This window comes from Globicephala melas, chromosome 1 (assembly GCF_963455315.2).
Source record: "Globicephala melas chromosome 1, mGloMel1.2, whole genome shotgun sequence".
NCBI lineage: Eukaryota > Metazoa > Chordata > Mammalia > Artiodactyla > Delphinidae > Globicephala > Globicephala melas.
The window spans coordinates 186639922-186644984 of NC_083314.1; positions in this window are offsets into that span (position 1 = coordinate 186639922).

A 5063-nucleotide genomic window follows, 5' to 3' on the forward strand; every position below is an offset into this window, starting at 1 on the left:
AAGCCGAGGACGGGGGTCCAGTCAGTCCAAGCAGCGGCACTGAGTGCAAACGTGCACGAGCCGGCCAGGGGCGGGGAGCGCAGCGGGAGGGGCGGCCCAGCAGCCCACACCTGGGCTTGGTAAGTCCGGTCGCCTCTGGGAAAGGCCCAGCAGCCCCAAACTCTCAGAAGGGGAGAAACCGAGGCAGGGAGAGAGGGAACCAAGGGAGAGGAGATGAGAGGCAAAACCAAAGCCAGACCCGAGAGAGTGAGAACGTGCGGGAGGGGAGGGCGTGCGGACCACAGGGTCCCCGGGGGAGGGGGCTCTGGCCGGCCCAGCCTCGTCTCCCTGGAGTGGACCAAAGGTCCCTGAGCCCCACCCTGCGAAGAAGTCGGATGAACCAGGTTCAGGTTCTAATGAATAATCGATCGGTGTCGCCAGCCCCGCCCACCGCGCTCCGTTACCTGGGCCTGCGAGTCACAAGGGCGGAGATTAAAAGCCGCCTGCTGCACGTGTTAATTTGCTTAAGGTTCTGATCTCCTAAATCTCCTTTCTGGGCATTTAAGCAAAATTCCGCCTTTGAGAGCCTTTGGCCTGGCTAGCAGTGGGTGGGAGGAAGGGCCTGCCGGCCCCCAGGAGTTTAATTTCCTTCTTGTCTGAGGCAGGGGACTGGAATACACAGTCAGGTGATGGGAAGTGGGCGCGGGGCCCCTGCCTGAGCCCCTCTCGCTGGGGTGCGCACCTTGTGCCCTTGAGCTCCACTTCTGTCCCCGGCCGGGTGCACTGCCCGTCTATGGCCTGAGCTGCCTCCCGCCCACCACCCTGCTCCTGTGCGCAGCACCCCTGCTTCGGGGTCAGGCCCCGCTGCATAAACCTGCCTGAGTCGGGGGGCAGAGGGCCTTCCCCAGCCCTGGGGACAGAGCCCGGGCCCAGACACCCAGGGCAGGGGCAGTGGGTGTGGCCTCCCAGGTTGAAACAGCGGAGGAGGATTGAGCCTAGAGCAGTCGGCCCTCTACTGCCTCTCTGGGCTGGGGTTCCTGCGTTCCAGGTCTGAAGCGCTGTGTCCAGACAGGGGCCAGTCTGAGGCTGGACCTGGCCATGAGCTCCAGCTGGGTCCACCCAAGCATTGCCGGGAGGAGACTGTGCCCTAAGCCGTGGAGGCCAGCCTGGACCTTGGACCCAGAGCCCTGGGTTCCCGGCCAGGCCTGTAAGTGGACAAACCTCACGTGTCACCTCGGTTTCCCTGCCTGAATAATGGGAACACTGCACACGTGCTCCCGGGGCCAGGCCCTGCAAAGGGGGGCAGCCCCTCGCTGTCTGCGCCCAACAACCAGGGCCGCATAGGGACCCTGCCGAGCCCTCCCCCGCCCCCGGCCCTGGGCTGCCCCACCCAGACGTGGCCCTGATGCTCCCCACACGTGCCCAAGAAGGGCAGGGGCAGCCCAGGGTCTCAGGGGGCAGAACCTGGGTCCCCGACTTCCATGGCCCACCAGTGCCCCGCCACAGCCTGAAACCCACTTTCCACTTAGAGTTTCACGATTTACTTGAAGGGTATAACGCAGCCCCTCTCTGTGGTCCTGCAGGAAACACTCCTACACCTCTGATCTCCCAAAAAAACCATTAGGCAGCCCCTGTCCCAGGGCGAGGCTGGAGACGTGGGCCATGACCAGGCCAGGGCCTCTCCTGTCTTGGGGGGGCCGCAAGGGCCTGTGTGTGTGCACGTGTGTGTGCCAGAGGCTCGCAGGGGCGCCTCCGTGCACAGCCTGGGTCAGCCTCCACGTGACACGTGGAATTCACCGACCTCTGCCCTCAGCGTCCGTGTCTGTCACTGAGGAAGGTCCGGCAGCTCTGAGGGGGTGGCCAGCCTGGAGCCCCGCCCGAGGCCACGGAAGAAGGTCTGGAGGGCAGTGTGGAGCAGTGGGCACCTGGTGGGGTACCGGCGGGGCCAGGCCATCTTGCGCCGAAGGTCCAAAGGCAATGCCCGCTTTGGGGGGGGGGCCGCTACGCGAAGAGCGCAGCCCTGACCTGTGCCTGGGCGGCAGCAGCCACTGAGCCTGACAGATCCCAGGAGCAAGAGGCTGTGAGCGATCGCCTTCCCACCAGTGGAGAAAAAGCAGACGTACACCCTCAGAAACCTCCACGGGGCACCTCGATGTCGGCTTCCGACTTCCGTCCTACATAAACCTCCAAGGAAACACTTCCGCACGACCCGCTCGAGAAACCGGTTTGAGGCTGCAGCCCAGGTGCAGGCAGGGCTCTGCGGAGGGCCCACCAGCAGCAGGGACCCCGTGCACAGCAGAGGGGCCCCGGCGGGCCCCTGATTCTGCTTCTCCAAGGCTGCTCTTCAGAATGTCCCAGTTAGAAGGGGCCCCAGAGGCCACCGGGTCCAACCTCTCTGCTCTTCCAAAAGGAAAACTGAACAGAGGGGTCTTGCCCGGGGTTCACAGCCAGGCAGAGGCAGAGCCGAGACCAGGACCCAGGCCCTGACCCCAGGCAGCTCCCCTTCCAGCTGGGTCATCCCAAAGGTCACACTGGCCCCTCCTGCCACCTCAGGTGTGGGCACCGCGGCCCACCCCAGCCAGCACCCGGCACATCTCAGCCACCTCTCCAAAGGGTCGAGTGCTTGTTGGAAGATGGAAAGGCGGCCGCTTGGGTGACGACACAGTACTGACGGCCCCGTTGTGGGGAGAGACACAGGGCCCGGCAGCCACGCAGGGCAAGTTTTATTAATTATTCAACACTGAAGCCAATTTAGTGTCACTTTCTTGGTTGATTTAAGAGCTCTGTAAATGGTAAGGCTTCTGTTAAGGGACTGAGCCGCTCGGGAGGCCCTCGTGGGTGGCCGGACCCACCCCACCACCTGAGACACACCCTCAACACACCAGTACGGGCTGAGCGACGACCTGCCTTGGGAAGCAGCTGGGGAGGGAGGAGCAAGTGGCACACGGGGACCAGGCAGGGGACGGCCCCTCTGTCTGGGCCCCGCGACGCCCCCCTATGAAGAGTCCCTGCCCCCTCAGGCCCGGATTAGGGTACGGGTTAGGATTAGGGTACGGGCTAAGGTTAGGGTTAGGGTACAGGTTAGGGTTAGGGTACAGGTACCGTTTAGGGTACAGGTTAGGGTATGGCGACTGGTTAGGGTTAGGGTACGGGTTAGTGTTATGGTTATGGTTAGGGTTAGGGTTATGGTTAGGGTTAGGGTTAGGGTACAGGTTAGGGTTAGGGTACGGGTTAGGGTTAGGGTTAGGGTACAGGTACCGTTTAGGGTACAGGTTAGGGTATGGCGACTGGTTAGGGTTAGGGTACGGGTTAGTGTTATGGTTATGGTTGGGGTTAGGGTTAGGGGTTAGGGTTAGGGTTGGGGTTGGGGTTGGGGTTGGGGTTGGGGTTGGGGTTAGGGTTAGGGTTAGGGTTAGGTGTTGGGTTAGGGTTAGGGTTAGGGTATGCCCATGGGGTCACCTCTGTGATGAGCTGAGTCCAGTGCTCGGGCCTGAGGCTGTGGTCACAGACCCAGGGGAGCCGGCCTGCCCACAGCTGCCCAGATCGAGTGGCCACAGGCCACTGGGGGAGATGGAGGGGGCCGGCTGGAGTGTAAAGCAGCAGTGAGGTGTGCAGCCTGCACAAACCAGGGGAGCGGCATCTGAGAAGATGCCCTGAGAACATGGGACCCGAGGAACCCAGAAACCTGGGGTGCAGGGTGAACAGCCCAGGAAACCCCCAACGCAGGGGCACCGGGTGGGAAGGGTGCTGCTCTGGGCCTGGCACCCCCACTGCCCCCGGCACCCCCGTGCCAGCCTCCAACACGGGCATGAACCTGTCTCCCGGTCCCCCAAGCCTGCTGGAGCCAGCAGACACTTCGAAAGGACCGTCTTCGCCACACTCCCAGGCAGGAGAACGAGCCAAAGCGGAAATGGCAGCCCGGAATGGTTGGATTCAGGGTGCACCGGGGCAGTGGACTCCTGCTGGCCAGGGAGGTCCCCACCCCCACAGCCTCCTCAAGGGCTGCTGGGGCAGGAGGGGAGCCTAGGCCCTCACCAGGCCAGAGCCCTGGGGCAGCAGACGAACCCGTGGGAGGACGCAAGAAGAATGGGGCGATCCAGGGCGACGATGGGCTGGCAGGGAGGGAGAAGAGCTTCCAGAGGCTCTGCCTGAATGGCCGAGGCCACACCCCCGTGCCCAGGCCCCCAGCTGCCCAGGGGCCCTGTCCGCACTCGGACAATGGTACCTGAAGCCACAGCACATCCATGCGCCTCCCTCCGTGCCCCGTCAGGATAACCTCAAGCCCTGATCAGCCGGGGGCCAGGCCGGGTCACTGGGCCAGCGCCCGGCCCCAGGCTGCCGCAGCCCAGTCACTGGACAGAGCCCGTGGGAGCCAGCACTGCCCTCGCCTCCCGGCCCCCCTGCACCAGCTTGACCTAGATTCCGTGCCCACATGCATGCCGGGCAGAGCCACGGCCAGCCTGGCACCAAGACAGGGGCCGGATGCCAGGCCAAACGCGGCCACACAGTCGCTGGCCCAGTCCACCCAGGACAACCCCCAACACCCCCAGCAGGGTCTGTGTGGAGCTGCCCACCACTTGCCCCGTGGCAGGCCAGGCCAGGCCCCCAGCACCTGGGCGTCCCCTTCAGCCTCGCCAGCCTGTGCCGCACCATCTTGGCGCCCGTGTGCCACGCAGGCATGGGGACGGGAAGCCGCTTGGCAACTTGCATCGATTACAAACATCCTTGAAATTAGAAGCACGTGCACGCAAAGCCCTGCTTTTGGCTACCAGGCTCGCAGGCCTTGCACGTGTTCCCAGGCCAGAGGGGGCGCAGGCGGCGTGCACCCACCATCCCAGGCCAGGTTCGGCCACCTGTGTGCCCCTGGGCCATCTTCCCTTGCCCTTCCCCCTACACCTATTCCACTGCCCACCCCCCAGCCGACAGCCAGCGTTTATTAAGCACCTGCTGTGTGCCAGGCACTGCGCTTGGGGCCGGGGAGTAACGAGCAAAGCAGAAGCAGCCTCCACCGTCAGGGAGCGCCGGGTCAGGGGCAGAGGTGTCGGCCGGGCCAGGCTCACCACAGCGAGAAGAGCTCTCGGCCC